Source organism: Microplitis demolitor, chromosome 2, assembly GCF_026212275.2.
Source record: "Microplitis demolitor isolate Queensland-Clemson2020A chromosome 2, iyMicDemo2.1a, whole genome shotgun sequence".
NCBI lineage: Eukaryota > Metazoa > Arthropoda > Insecta > Hymenoptera > Braconidae > Microplitis > Microplitis demolitor.
Window position 1 is genome coordinate 3,359,242 of NC_068546.1, and position 17,348 is coordinate 3,376,589.

At 28.0% G+C, this 17,348-nt stretch overlaps 1 protein-coding gene across 2 annotated transcripts in view; it reads left to right on the forward strand.

Annotated features, from left to right (window-relative positions):
* Window positions 1-2,969: 2,969 nt before the first annotated feature.
* LOC103579996 (uncharacterized) overlaps window positions 2,970-17,348 on the forward strand; it is a 52,071-nt gene continuing 37,692 nt past the window's right edge. Inside the window, exon 1 of one of the 2 annotated variants that reach the window (XM_008561583.2) lies at window positions 2,970-3,408. The gene's annotated coding sequence lies outside the window, so the exon portion shown is untranslated. Of the gene's footprint in view, window positions 3,409-16,765; window positions 16,888-17,348 lie in introns of those variants that run through there. The other variant, XM_053743086.1, reaches the window with a different exon arrangement.

The following is a 17,348-nucleotide window of genomic DNA, read 5'->3' on the forward strand; positions in this document are numbered from 1 at the left end:
CTTGATTTAAATAAAAAGTAACTGGTGTGTGATTAATATCGTTTAAATTTATTAATTATAAGGTGAAGATGACGTAAATTTTCTCAGATCAATGTTAGATCATACTTTACTACCGAAAGTACAAGAGAAATCTCTTTAAATATTTTTAAGATTTATTTTAAGGTGCAAATTTATCGATATTAATTTTATAGTTGCAATTAATATAATTTTAAAGTTGGTTAGAAGAATTATTTTCAATGGCTGTCGATTGCTTTGAATAAAGGGTAAGTCTTTGGTTAGAAATCATACGCCATCTATAGGAAATTTTAAAGAGTAATGATGATAATGCAGAAAACTATTGACTTGACAGCCTGGACACGGATAATAGATTTTTCATTTATCGTACAGAGGCAGAAACTTCTATCATGATATTTATTATATCCGGTTTTGATAATTGTTAACATTGGTGGGAATCTTTGAAGGCGGTAGTAAATATAGAAGAGTAAATAATCCAGTATTTCCTACTCTGATCGCCACTTTGATTGCAAGTTGACGTCAAGTTGATTGCAAAGATTTAAACGTATCCTGACATCTAAGCTAGTAAAAAAAGCTAGTGAAAGCCTACTAGTGCTACTTGTCAGTAAATTGAACGCAAAAATTGGCATAGCTATAAGTTGATAACACTTGGGAGCTAACTTTTTGAAAAAGTTCGTGACAAAAGTTGACATTCCATTAATTGATGGAAGTTACCTTCAATTTTTTAAGGAAGTTGGCATCAACTTGTAGTCAACAGTTACAAAAGCTAAAGTTGTCATCAACTTAACTAAAACTAATTGACGTCCACTTTCTGACCAGAAAGTTTTGCTATCAAGAAATATAGAAAAATAAAATTATCTAGTACTCCTTGCCCTGATAACTACTTTGATGGAAACTAAAGTTGACATCAAATTGATGGCAGAGACTTAAATGTTCAAATAGTTGACGGGAACTTTTCGTCAATTTGGAAATAAACTTTTGCCTTTTAGGTATTTGGATAGCAAGAAATTGACGTATAGTTAACGTCAAATTGATCTAAATCACTGACCAGAAAGTTTTTGAAGAGAAAGGAACCACACTTTCAATTCTGTTTCTTGAAGAGTAAAGTTTACTTTGAAATTGACATCGAGTTACTGTAAACTATTTTAGCATTGAAGTATTTGTAGTCAACTTGACGTCATCTGAACTGAGTTTATAAAATTATACGTATTAAAATAAAATGTTTGAGTAACTATCGATCAGACATATGGAGTATTTGAAATATTTATAAAGTATTCAGATATTCTTTCATGGATATTATTCAAGCTTTTACATACTTTTAGAATAAGGTTTTTTTTTTTTAATACTGAATACTTTATATAAACTTATGAACGCAAAAAATTCAATAGAGTGTGGTACACATATAGAACGACGATTCAAAGACCTGATAGCGAAAGAAACCTCAACAATTTATTCTTTAGGAAATTTCCTATAAACATCAATAGGAGCCTCGATTTATCTCGAAAGTACCAATAAATGTTATTGTTTTTTGTCACCTAGAACTTTTATATTTTGTACAGAATTTTGGTATTTTATTCTTAATAATCCCAAGATCCGGAACTTAGCAGACAATTAAAAATTTTCAAATTTTTTTTTCAACACTAATTTAAAAAAAAAAAAAAAAACTAAAAATATGCACATGTAGAAAATTTAAAAAACTACAAGCGCAATTTTTTCAAATATTTTTTTCCTATAATTTATTGTTAAAAAAAAAATTCAAAAATTATTAGACGTTGGCTAAATTCATGGTACTGAAGTTAGCCGGCATATAATAATTTTTTGATTTTTTTTAAAACGGTAAAATATAAAAAAAAAAATATCTGAAAAAATTGCACTTGTAGTTTTTCAAATTCTCCGCATGTGCATTTTTTATCTTTTATTTTTTTATAATCGATTTGTTATTTGTTATTCCTTATTTTGAATTTTTATGTTGATCAACTCTAATGTTATTCCGTAGAAAAAAAAAAAGTAAAAACTTACCGCTTGCTGCTGTGTCATGAATTCATTGGAGCTGATTCCAGAACTGAACTTCAAATAGTTAAATAATTTACTCACTACTCATGATACTGAAGTTGGCTGACGTCTAATAATTTTTTGAATTTTTCAAAACCATAAATTATAAAAAAAAAAATATTTTAAAAAATTGCCTGCATAGTTTTTTAAATTTTCTACAAGTGCATATTTTTAGTTTTTTTTTTTTTTTAATTAATTCGTTTTTAAAAAAAAATAAAAAAAATATTGATCGTCTGTTAACTTCAGGATCATTCACTACTCACAATAAAATACACTGACTGAAATTATTCTCACAAACTAAACACTGATATTAATTATAAAACACAATTTAATAACTCACGAAACTCGATTCATAACTCAAACAAAAAAAAAATATTCAAAATGGCGACACAAAAAACACGCACTACTCAAAAAAAAAATTATTGACACTTATACACAACTGATCACGTATATTTTCCAAACACTTTGATATATAAATAGTAATTAACTAAAGTCATTTACTTGTAATTTTAATTAACAAAACACACGACAACAAACGCCGGTACCCGGACAATAGAAGCAATGGAACGTTAAAATTAAATGTCTTTTTTTTGCAATTTATATTTTGAATTCCGATTAAATTATTATCACAAAATGTTCATTGGGTAGTAGAGAATATTTATAGACAATAATTTGAATTTATTTAAACAAAAAAACACTGAATTTATTTATTTAATTACAAATTTAAAGGAGGCCCGAGTTACTGACATGGCGGCGAAATGAAATTGGAAACAAAGCACTCGCGGAGTTGAGAACCGGTGGTATGACTTGCGCAGTAGAGGACAAATTTTGATGAGCGTGCGCAGGGAGCTCTCGAAGCATACTGGGATGTGGGATTTCTGGGTCAGTCGTCGCTTGTCGGTTGTCTCTCAGCTCCCGCTTAATCATGGCTCTCATTTGTTGTCATCTCGACGCGTAAAAATAATTCGAATAATTGTTGTGTCAGTAAATAATAAATGTTTCATTACTTTGAATTTATTTTCTGTTAAACAAAGAACAGTATGAAATATTAAAACATGTGTGTCAGTGAGTGTAAGTTTTTAAATGAATTAAATTCAGTGCGAGCTCAGCTCTCGTGTTACTGTGCGCCATGTTTGTTGTCGGTTTTAGTACACCAATAAATGAAAGTTTAAATGTTTTTGTTTTTATAAAAAATAATATGAACGAGTGATTTTTTACGTTTGATAATTAATTACTTGAATTAATTTAAAGTTTTTAGTGAGTTTTTACATTTTTAATTTATTAATTTTTGTGCTGGTGATGAATAAACACTTGGAGCTGAGAATGAAAATGGCGGCAAGAGTAAGTAAATTTAAAAAATTTTTAAATGGTCTTTTCTTTGTTTTTAATTTTATTTTATTGACATAAACAATTAGTAAATAATTAAATTGTTGAAGAATTTTATTATTTTATTTGGTAGATAAATATTTTTATTTTAATTATTTGAAATAATTAAGTTTTAAATTTTCCCGCGTTTTTAAGAAAAGGCTTTTGATTCAAAAAAACGGAGTTATGGAAATACTTGACATGTTTATTTATTTTTTTATTTAAAAATAAATTATTTACTGATAAATATAAAATGATATTAATGAGTATGAATACAGCCGATAATTAGCAATTTTCGAATTTTGAAGTAAAAACATAAAATTTAAGTTGAGTAAAAATTACAAAATACGTATTTAGATATTTCAAAAATTAGTACACACATTTTTTCCAGTTTCATCATTTTAATTTATAAATTGTCTTATATTTGCTACATTCACATGAGTGTAAATGTAGTAGACATCATGACACTGAAGTTAGCTGACGTCTAATAGTTTTTGAATTTTTAAAAAAACGATAAATTAAAAACAGAAAAATATTTCAATAAATTGCATATAGTTTTTTAAATTTTCTACACATGCATTTTTTTAGTTTTTTTTTTTTTTTTGTACTTAGTATGTTGAAAAAAATAATCCGAAAATTTTTAATTCTGTTCACTTCAGGCTCATGCAGACATCAGACAAATTTAAAATCATTGATAAATAGATTAATAATTAATAAAATAAAATTTTAAAAAATGCGCATTTAAAACATTTTGAAATCACTAAGTGCATTTTGTATGAATATTTTTTTTTAATTATTTACTTTATTTATTTATAATTTAAAATTTGTCTGATGTCTGCTATTTTCACACTCATACAACGATGGATAATATAAGTGTGAGTGTAGCAGATATAAGGCAACTATTTTAAAAAATTATGAATCTTCAGTTACATTCACATTCATTGAATAATATAGAGTATTTAATTACAAGTATCAGTTTAAATATTCAATGAATAATTATGATGACAAATTTGTGACCATTATGTATTAAATAGATGACAATTTACGAAATAATTGAGAAATGTCAAGTCAACTTTTTAAAAAATGATACTGAAAGTCAGTTGACGTCAGAATAATAAGAAAAAAAATATTTGAAAAAATTGCATGTATACTTTTTTAAATTTTCTACTTCTGCATATTTTTCTTTATTCTTTTTTTTTTAATTGATTTATTGAAAAAAAATCTGAAAGATGTTAATTGTCTGGTATCTTCAGGATCATTTCAAAGAAATATGTACTGAAATATTGGTGATAAAGCCATCTAACAGTTTGATAGAAAAAGTAAATAATAGACGAACGTATGATTCAGTATGCTGTATATTTACATGGAATGGTAGCTTTGAATTTTTAAAAATAATAAATTTGCCTTCGATTTCAGCACTTGCTGAATAAAAACGACAAAATGATTCATTGATTGATAAAATATAAATTGACTACGGATCACACTGTTCAAAATTTTCATTGAAATTTAAAGCAAATTTCTTGAAAGTTTCATTGAATTAATAATCAGTCGACATAAAACATAAATATAATTATAAGTTGATGAGTTTATATATTTTATTTTTACATAACTTTGAATTTACAAGTGATAAATGCCATAAAAATTTAAATCACTTTCAAATTCCTTGAATGTTTTTCATTTTCATTTTCAATTAAGTTTCAATTTCTTTAATTATGTGAACAAATATACATCCAGGTAAAATTAATCAATTTTATTGAAATTCCATGAGAATCATCTTTGAAAATCAAAATAATTTTGAATAGTGTAGTAAAATTATTTATTGCAGACTAGATTAATTTCGATTATTTGTCATAATTATAAATATATATCGATATTTTTTTAAAAACGGTATAGTAACGGAACCATTCACTTGTGATACATTTAATAGTAATTCGACTATTGAAGCCAATGAAAATTATCATGCACTAGAACCATTCCCATGTTCCGCAGTTCCACAATTAAGAGTTGAAAGATTGTATCTTTATAAGTTTTATTTCTCGATTTGACTGGTAAACGTTCTGGTTTTTTTCCGTTAATGACTACATTGTTACCTCTGGTACATTTTTCTCCGTGCACTGGAACGTGTATATTTTACCACAATATACTCGCCTAGAATCTTTAGTAAATTTTAAAAAAAATTCGTCTTCTTATTAAGATATTCTTCAATACCATTTCCGAGATCCATTCATTATAAAATTTCAAGTTGATAATTTTTACTCAATCAACACGAAAAATGCCACGGAGAAAAAAATTAAGTACCTTTTACTAAATTTGAAAAAAAATTACAATCTAAGAAGTAATCTTGAAACGTTAAAAAAAATAAAAACTTGTACAAAACTCAAAGTAAAAATTACTACATATTATTTAGAACAATAATTTCTGTTGATTATAAAAATTACTGCATTCAAAATAAAAATTACTAGCAACAAATAAAAATTATAATGTACCAATAATTTTTACTATTGTGCTTGGTAAATATTAGTTGACGCGCTTTGTGAAAGATCTATTCTGGCGAGTAATTTTTACAATCCAGATAGTAATTTTTACAATCTCAAATAGTAATTTTATCTCCCGGAGTAGCAATTTGTCTTACCGACATTCTAAAATGTACAGTACCTACGTTGAATTACATTGGAGATGTAATATTTATCAACTACGAAACAAAAATTGCGACTAATGTGCTAACTTTTAATAATTCTAATAACAATTTATACTTTTTGTAACATTGAACTATTTTTATATGAATAAGTAAATATTGATTTTTTCCAAGCGAAAATTTAACAAAGCTCTATTGTAATTATTATGATAAGTGAAAATTACAATCTAGAAAGTAATAATTGAAATAAAATATTAATTTTAAACAAATCATCGTAATTTTTTTAATGGATTGTAATTTTTTATTTGAGATAGCAAATTTTTCATTGTGCTCTCTAAAAATGAATTAGTGAAATTCTCGCGAACCAGTGGATAGTCACTATTTCTACAGCTATAAGTATACCACTAATTCAACCAGTGGTATACTTATAGCTGGTTCCCAGTGAATATTCACTAATTTGAAGTGAATTTCACTGATTCATTTTTAGAGAGTGATTGTAATTATTATTTAAGTTTGACCTAGCATTTTTCTCCGTGATGAAATAAGACTTGCTATAAATTTTTCTTATAAATTGCATTTCAGTAGTTTCGATCGTCAGAAAAATAAAATTTTCAGTTCCCTTGATTATTCAAACATTGAATGTAATATTGAGCGCTTACCGTTTTATTTTATTAAAGAGAATCCTAAATATACAGAGAATATTTAATAGATGACAAGTAACATCGGATGGTGTATACCGTTTTACTAGTGGAAATGCCACACGAGAATGAAAGATAACGTTGGTAAGGGTTGTAAGCGACGATATGACAGTACTATATATAGCTAGTATCGTGTCTACAACAGCGGTTTGTACATAACAGAACGCGTAAGGTTGGAAAGCCAAGCATCAGACAATCTGCTAGTCTAGCACCAGCGTACTGTATAATGCACTGTACTGTACTACAGCATTCCGAGTGTACATTTCAACAAGTTTACAAAGAGACTTTTTTTACCCTTTCACACAAGTTTTTCGAGTACCTTGTCGTGTATTTCCACCCTCGCTTCTACTTCGGCTCGATTTTTTTTTATTTTTCTTCTTTAATCCAAAATGAAAGGAAACGCGATAAAATTTGCAGTTTAAAATTAATCATGAAGGCAAATATAATTTTATTGATGATGTAAATTTTTAATTAATTCATAATGAGGTTCTTGATTAATTCGATCCGACTCTTTTTTTTTCTCTTTTAATTTTTATTTTATGCAAGATGGGGTAGAAAAAATAATTATTGTAATTAAGGTAATTAGAGAGTGTACTCTTGAGAGTCGAGAGTTACGAGTAGAGTAAGTGTTGATGGTACGGTCCATCGAGGATGAGGGTGAAAATGTATAAGCGGTGGGTGGGGTTGCTATAGAAAGGCAGCTGGGGGTGAAGCAGGGTGATGGTGAGTTTAGTTGTTAGGTAGATTGAGAAGAGGAGAAGAGAAGAGAAGAGAAGAGGAGAAGTGAGGTAGTAAGCCGATGCTCTGTTACTGCTGCTGGAGGTGAAAGAGGTCGTAGGTCACGTAGGTCCTTCGAGACCGCAATGCGGATTGCTCATAATATGGTTTTATGATAATAATCGTCCATAATCGTAATAATAACAGTTATTGTTATTATATCATTTATCGGATTATAAATTTTTTAATGCTTTCATAGTTGGGAAAAATGAGCTTTTAAAGATAAAGAAAAAAAATCTGGTCGGAATATTATTTGATGTATCGAATAGAAATCTTGAATATCGAATTTAATTTTAAGAATCGATTCATTTATTGTTGATGAAATTGAAATTTGAGAAATTGGTGAAATCGTGAGGTATCAATTTTTGGTTTGACTTCTATGTATTGATTGAAAATTTGAAGTTTTGGATCGATGATTATTAATCCAAATCGTTAATTAAAAAAGGGAAAATAGTTAACTGAGCCTTAAGTTTCAGTCAGAATCGTTTCGGAGAAATTCCATAGAAGATAGGGACGCACCGGTATGTGCAAAATAACAGAAACGGAAATTTGTATTCAAAACTTGACAGTGATGCCATTTCTCTAAATGACTTGACGGATATTCTCAAAGTCTAGAAGCATCCTTTTGGGATTCTCGTTTTACTTCCGATCGTTTTCTAAAACATTCGGTAGAAAATCAAGATTCGTTGATTTATGCTAAAGAAATAACATTTTTTTATATACTTCGCGTTACTAAAACCATAAGGGCGTATCTCAAAATATACGCCCTTTTGGTTCTGCAAAACCAAAAGGGCGTATAAAAAAACTTTTTTGCTCCAATCAATGTAAAAATGTTGACAACATTAAAATCTTTGGAAAAAACGAAAGAAATTTTTTTTTTTGTTTTACGCCTTTTTGGTTTTAAGAAAAAATTTTTTTAAAATCATAAGGGCGTATCCTGTTTTTTCGATTTATTATCAATTATAGGTAAGAGTACGAAAAAAAATTGCCAGGGTAATAAAAATTATCACTCCACAATTTAATTTATATGAACAAATATTTATTTAAGTGAAAAAACAAATAAAAAATAGAGAAAAACAAATTCATCAGGGTTTTAGTCCTATACCATCTCCATCTTCAGGATCATCTATACCTAAGAGTATAAAAAAAAATTTTTTTAATTTTTTTTAGAACATAACTTGACAATAATTTATAAACTATTACCATCGCTGAAAATTAATCTTTAATAATATTGATAATATTTTTGTGGGACGGTGCCTGATGCACAAAAATGATTTAGGTCATTAAACTTGCTTCGATATATTGGTATTCTAAAACCATAACAATTCTCAAGAACAACGGCAATTGATTTTTGAAAATAAAAAGAAAAAAAAAACAGGAAATAGAAAATGAAACCTTGATTGAAAAATGAAAAAATGCACCTTTGAAAAATTGAACAATCTAAATGTGCATTTTTTTAATTTGATTAAATTAAATTTCACAGCACTCATAGAATTTAGAATTTTTTAGATGAATTTCTTTCGTTCTCGAATTATACATATTTTTTACATCAATTGTTGAATTAAAAAAATTGTGACAAACTTAAGATTCAATCAAAATTAAATAAAGAAATTTGGTTTTTTATTTATATAAATATTTGTTCAGATAAATTAAGTTGTGGAGTGATAATTTTTATTACCCTTGTAATTTTTTTTCTTACTCTGACCTATAATTAATAATAAACCGAAAAAATAGGATACGCCCTTATGACTTTAAAAAAATTTTTGCTTAAAACCAAAAGGGCATAAAACAAAAAATTTTTTTTTTTCGTTTTTTCCATAGATTTTAATGTTTTCAATATTTTTACATTGATTGGAGCAAAAAAAAATTTGATACGCCCTTTTGGTTCTGCAGAACCAAAAGGGCGTATATTTTGAGATACGCCTTTTTGGTTTTAGTAACGCGACTTATGAATGATATTTTTTATCTAAACTCGCCTAAAACTCCTCAAGTCTTAGAACATTTGACCAGGGTTATTATTTCGCCAAATGACATATTCCCAAAGGCTCAAAACGTCTAATCGAGACATTAATTTTATTCAGGATTATTTTCTACGAAATTTTATAAAAAATCAGGACTCACCGGTTTGTGATAGAGAAATCAAATTTTTTTCTATACTTTTGAATGATATTTTTCATTTAAACTTATATGATATTCTCAGAGTATAAAAATACTCTTTTAAGATCATAGTTTTACTCCCAATCGTTTCCTAAAAAATACTATAGAAAATCAGGACTCATTGGCTTATGCTAGAAAAAAAAATTTTTTTTCTTACTTTTGAATCACATTGCACTTATAGAAGAATTTTTTAGCATTTAAAATTATTTCTTAATATTTAAGAAACCCTTCTATCAGTGTATTCATTACAGAGTCTCAAAAACTCGACTTTTTTTTTTTTTTTTTCGAAGAACATTGAAAAATCGACAGAGTATTTCTAGACAAAGACCCTGTTAAAATATGAGACATTAATATTTAAAGGTGGCGATTCACGATTTTCTATTTTCCATTTAAATAACGGGGGAAAAAAAAATTTTAAGTTTGGAATTTTACACCTCGGTGATGGCTTATTGAACAGATAAATTCAGGACATACTTTTGTCGAGAATTAAACGCTCTACAAAAAAAGTATTTTATCATTTTTTGATAAATCCATCTGTTCAAAAGTTATCCGAGCTTGAAGTCAAGTTGGAGTAAATTTCAAGATCATTTTATTTTTCCGGCGAAACTATCGGACTTATCAAAAAATGTTATAGGATATTTTTTGTAGACAATTTTATTTCCTACAAATTACTATTGATTAATTTTTTTCGAATTCTGCATTGTTTTCTAGTTATTTCTTTTAATGGTTAGTTCTTAAAATCGATCAGAACACTATTTTTTTAGGAGCTTGGCATTAAAATGGAAATAACTAGAAAACAATGCAGAATTCAAAAAAAATTAATCAACACTAATTTGTAGGAAATAAAATTGTCTACAAAAAAGATTCTATGACATTTTATGATAAGTCCGATAGTTTCGCCGGAAAAATAAAATGATCTTGAAATTTACTCCAACTTGACTTCGAGCTCGGATAACTTTTGAACGGATGAATTTATCAAAAAATGATAAAAGACTTTTTTTGTAGAGCGTTTAATTCTCGATAAAAATATGTCCTGAACTTATCTGTTCAATAAGCCATCGCCGAGGTATAAAATTCCAAACTTAAAACTTTTTTTCCCATGTTATTTAAGTGGGAAATACAAAATCGTGAATCGCCACCTTTAAATACTAATATTAACGTCTCAAATTTTAACAGGGTCTTTGTCTAGAGATTGCCGATTTTTCAATGTTTTTCAAGAAAAAAAAGCCGATTTTTTGAGACACTCTAGTATTCATTCAAACAACTTGTCAGTCTCCAAAGACTGAAAATAGCTAACCAAGGCTCCAGTTTCAGTCAACATCACCTAAGATATTTATCGAAAATCTATAGATCATCGGGACCGTGGCTTGCATAGAAAAAAAAATTTTTATCCTTTCATCTGAAATTATTTATCAGAACGACTTGTCTGATTTCCCCAAAGGCTAAATATTGATTGAAACCCAAAGATATTACAATATTTTTAATAGTTTGAATCAATTTTTATTATTTGAAACAATTCAATAAAATCCAGTTCCGATTGTAATCCATATTAGCTTCTTTTTCTTGTGTTTCCAAAAGTAACAAAAATTAATGTTTCAATAATTTTTCCCTTTGTTCTTAAATTTTATTTAAATTTTATGGAAGTGACTTTTTTAATGAAAAAAAATTGTGGATCCCAAAGTAGAACAAGAAGAATATTACACTTCAAAATGAAATAAGATTATTCAGGATTAAAATTTCATACTTTAATTTGTTTTTTTTATTTTTTGTTATCATTATTCTGCTCATTATCATAATTACATCTGCAAGATATCGCGTCCGTATACCCGTCATGTATTTTAAAGTAAAACAAAAATATAAAACGTAAATTCAGTAAATTCATAAAATAAAGTAAAATAATAAAATTCAAATATTAAAGTTATGACTAGAAAAATCAATACACCGAACTAAGACTCCCACTTGCTCGTTATTGTCCACAATTCAGATCTTCTTCGTCTACGTCACAAGTTATCAACTTTCCAAGTTTTCAATTCTCCCAAACCATCGCCATTACTCATCTAACCACGCAGCAATTGTTCATCTGGAATATTTTCGCTCCGCAATAAACTTTTTCATCATCAAAATAAAAAATTAAAAAACTTCCGAGTATGCACTACCTCCATTTTCTTAATAACATAAAGTTTTGAAAGAAAATATTTTTTTTTTGACGTATTTCCACAATTATTATCATACAAATTAACAGAAAAATTCTTCAACCGGAAGAAGAATTTATATTTTTAAAATTTCAGCAAACAAGCAAAATAAAAAAATAAGTCGGCTTTGATAGTCGATGTCTCAGAGACAAATTATCTTCTCAAAAAAAAAATTTTGAAATAAAAAAAAAAAAGTTATGAAATCTCCTAATTAACAAACGCATTTTACAGCAGAATAACATTTATTTCATCTGTTTTAAGTCTCTGGAGACAATTATGTGAGATGTATGCAAGTTAACTGTTGTAATTTCAGTACAGGTTTAATTAAGATACGTTAAATAGATTCCGAGATATTTGCATTTTAATCTAAAACTTACACGAAAGTGAACCATACAGATGAGAAACAAATTTTTTTTTCATTTACTATTTATTTCAAAAAATAGCATACAATGAAAAGTTATGAAAAATTAAATGAACTGTTACAACAACTCATTTATGTATATATATATATATATATATATTATATGTATACAAATCACAAAAAAAAAATAATAAATATTTAAACAAGAGCAGAGCATACATGAAAAAAATATAATATTCTTTTTTCCTGCGGTCATACCATCGCAATTTGTTTTTTTACAGTATAACATCCTAAATTCTATAACGCTACTATGAAGTTATATGAAGTCATATATATTTCAATAAGATACTAGTATCATAATAAATTACAATTGCAATATCGCAAAATGTGTGAGTCAGTAAAGTAGAATTTTTTCTTATTTCTAAAAATGTTGATAGGATATTTGGTCAGGATGAAAAAAGGATATTGTATCCGGGTAAAAAAAAATAACTCGATTTTGACTGCTATAATTTTTTTGACTTGCACTTTACTTGTTTAACGTGATTTTACTTACTACACTAGTCCCAAAAATTAAGGGATAGAAAAAAAATTCGAAATTTTTGGGTGATTTTTAACATGTAACTCGGTGAAAAATGATCGTAGAGTAAAAATAAAAAAAGCAAATTGTAGCCTCGAGTTTCTAGTTTTCAGATCTGGACCTCAAATTTTTTTTATCATGTACGGTTCCGGAGTAATCTTAAGAAAACCGACGAAAAAAAAATTTTAAATTTTTGCTCGTCTTTCAACAAGTCTATGAGCTTCAATAAATTTTTTTGGATAATCTGACTTTATGTCTCTGTTAGCAAATTTTATGCCCTTTAATTTGGCAGCCTCAAAAAGTCTCTACGACGGTTTGGCGCCGAGTTATCATTGATCAAAGCAAAAAAGTCTATTTTGGCTTTGATAATTAATAACTCCGGTATTTTTAACTTAAATATGGCTTTTTCAACCTAAAAATTCATGTCAACTAAGGCAAATAAAAGTCACGTTGACTTGAATTTGACTTAAATGACTCAAATTTAAGTCAACAAAGTCAAATCCAAGACAGCGTGACTTTTATTTGACTTAATTGGCGTAAATTCGTACTAAGTAAGACAAATTAGTCAAAAACAAATCTAAACCAAATGTGTTTTCATATCTTAAAATATGTTGTTCATTTATTAGAAAAAGAACTTAAACTTGACCAGCTTTTCTATGTCTGGACTTGCTTTATTTTCAATTTTTAAAATTACGCCAAAATCACCTACCTGAAAATCAGAACGTTTTTCGCTTAATGAAAATGAATAAAATTTATTTAATTCGACTGTTTAGGGGGTGGCCTAAGATTTTTAGCTGACATATTCGCATCTATATGTGCAAAATCTAAGAAATCTAGACATCCAGTAGAAATTTACTTTCCAATTTTTTTTTTTCATTTCGCAAAAAATGTTCCGATCTTCAAGTCCATGTAAAATCAAATTATTTTTTTGATCCAGGTATCAATAAACTGTTTTAGTAATTAAATTGAGGAAAATAATTGGCCAATTCAAACAAGGGTTCAGATCCAGAACATTTCGGTGACATGCTCAGGGTCTTTCCGTTAAGCTGTTTGGGCTTTTGCTAAAATCCCTTGAATTAGCCTATAGGCATTGAGTCACGGCCACATTTTTGCGGTTGCTACTTGAAAAATTTGCTGTTTAGCATTGTAATTTTTAAAAACCGCACAGTACAAATATAGAACCACCATTATATTAACCATTTTATATGAAACTGAAGCTAGCGGTCGTAATAAGTAGCGGCCACGCAAAAAATTTCTAGCCGCTACTTATTACGGCCGCTAGCTTCAGCTTCATATCATTTTATGAATATTAAATTTGAAGAATTCATGCCACAAATATTCATATTAAATTATTATTATTATTTTTCCTTAACTTAATGATGTTAAAAGTGTAATTTTTCTTCATATAATTTGATGTAACGAATTTTTTCAAAAGTCCGCGGTATCCGTGTGTTGAAGCTTTAGCTGCAATAGGAAGGTCTAGTGTTCGAATCCAGGATTCGGCGTTAGACTACAACAATTATGAATGGGTAGGAAGTATATGATAAGATGGAAGACAAAATAAAGATAAACCGGTGAAAATAAACAAACACAGTAAAAGAAAAGTTTCACTTCGGTATCGTTTATAAGAAAACTGATTAGCGGTTATATTGACTGTCCAAGGTTCTTATCACAACTTTTTACAGCACCCTTACGTGCTTTCAGGACTCTAAGTCCATTTTATGTCCCTGTATCCAGAACTGCCTTTGTCAGTCTGCTCCTCTAATCAGGCTAACTAGTTTCTCTAATTACTTAGCTAGTTGTGATTCTGCTCTTGATATGTTCGGCTTCAATCAGACTTTCTCACTGGTACACTGGTGCTCGTTATTATCTCTACGAAGCGGCCGCACCAACACAATGTTTGAGATGGTATAATATGTTTCGAATGCTAACTGAAAGTTTGAATTCTTTATAATATATAGCTCTATTTCCATGGTTTATTTTCCTTATTACTTTGGCTGTTTGCCTGCAATACTTGCATGAGAGCTATATGCTCATAAATGTTGTTACTGTTCTGAAAGTTATATTTATGTATTAAGGGACGTCGTTTCTAGCCCAGGCTGTTGGGACCTTGTTAAAGAAAAAATGAAATAATAATACAACTTTTTGTCAAAGTTACGAGGTTATATTGCCAACAATAATTATTTAATTGTAATTTCGCATCACTAATTCCGAAAGGAATATTTTTTCACGCCCTTTTGGCGTTAATCACTGATTCTAAAGCCAAAAGCGCGTATTATTTTTTCACTACTAATCATATATTTAACTTATTATAAAGCTGTAAAATGGAAAAAAATTTTGAAAGCCATAAAGGCGTATAATTTAAACTATGTATTATATTTAAAAATTTTTTTCCATTTTTCAGCTTTATAATAAGTTAAATATATGATTGGGAATAAAAATATAATAATGCGCACTTTTTACTATAGATTTAGTAATTATAGTCAAAAGGGTGTATAAAACTGTAAGTCTTTTTGGGATTAGTGATGTGATATTTGAATAACTACACTGAAAAAAATAATCAGTAGCAGCTACCTATTGACAATCGGTAGCTACTACCAATTATTTTTCGGTAGCGGCTACCAATTATTTTTTGGTAACTGCTACCGATTATTTCGGTACCAGTTACCTAATTTTCGGTAATAGCTACGGATTTTTTTTCAATAGCTGGTACCAATTCCAATCAGTAACGGCAACAGAAATAATCGATAGCTGTTACCGAAATAATCGGTAGCGGCTGCCGAACAATAATCTGTAGCGGCTACTGATTATTTTTTTTCAGTGTAATTTGAAAATTTCTGTTAATTAAAATATAATTCTCTGTTATGGTGTTAAGATTGTCATTTTTACGATAATATTTTTTTTTTGAGTACGATTTGCGTTTGAAGTATGTCTTAATACAATTTTTTTTTTTTAATTCTATTAAATTTTTATTGATTTTTTTACTATAAATTTATCGCCTGAAAAATTTTCCGTGCAGATTCATCTGAAATAAAAAAAAAAAATCTTCATAAATTTATTTTATTATATATTACATTTACGAGACGTGCACTTAAAAATAATCCAAACTGTCACTATTGTATTATTAAAATTTATACCAATATAAATTAACTTTTAAAAAAATAATTTAAGCGCGTAGCTTTTAAACCGGATATAATAATAAATATATCAAATTCTTATGGTCGCAATATAATATAATATAAGTTTAGCTGACAATGATCTCACACAATAAACGGCGACCTCGACGGTAACATTTGAGTGGGCAGCGAGGGATGGTAGTAAGATCTTCGCGGGTTTTCGGGGTAGCTCGCGGTGGCACATCGGCAGCTCCCGGGCTCACTCTGTTGGCTCAGTATGTTGCGCGCAACCCTGGACCGCACAGGCGCCTGTGAATAAACATACACGTTTCATTTCCAATATAATATTCTTGTGTACACTAACAACTAGTTATCGTTACCAGAATATTTTCCCTCATGATCACGTTTCATTATTTTCATTACACATCACACCTTCAATAATTGTTTAATTATGATTTTTGTGCGCGATTTAATTTTTAATTAAATTTTTTTCATTCATTTAAAATTTTATTTTATATTATACTCTTGAGTCACAACTTAAAGTTTTAAAATTTTTTATTGTTTCTGATGCCTTCAATATGCACACCAGAGAGCAAAACTCTGCGCAAGGTACTTAGGCATAAATTTAAGGTGCTTATGGAGGATCACTGAGATGAAGTGCTATTCAACATTAAGTAGTTGCCAAGTTTATCTTGTACTTATTTGTTTGAGAAATTAAAATGCCCTATTGAAAAAATTAATTTTTTCAAGGCACACCATTTCATTATTAAAATCATTATTATTTTTTTTTAAATATTTACAGAAATAATGAATTTAATTATTCATTTTACTGTTGAGTGACTATTTACTGTTATTATTTAACAATTATTTTAAATAATTAGACAATGTGATTTTATTTTTTTACCTGAATGGATAAATGCACACCACGAATAAATTTTATAAGTAAGTATTTATTTTTTTATTATTGTATTTTCAAGTTAATCAGGAGGGCTGTGCAAATAATTTGAACTTACAGATTATTTTTGTTGTATTGAAAATTAATATGCAATTGAAAATTCCAAATTTTTAACTATTCGAATTATTTAACAAATCCGAAATGTTCGTAAATTATTTTTAGGAACTTTTCATAATTCAAAATTTTCAGGAATTAACAATTTTAGAATTATTTGTAAATTTGCGAATTAATGGAAAAATCAAAATTATTTATAAATTATTTTTTTTTAGTTTTTGATTTTCAGGAATTTATAATTTTATATTTGGGTTACGAATCGAATTTTCAAATTTAAATTAAGTAATTAAATTATTCGAATCATTTGTGGATTTTCGAATTATTGGTAAATTTCCGAATTAGTTGAGAAATCCAAATTATTCGTAAATTATTTTTAAGAAATTTTTATAATTCA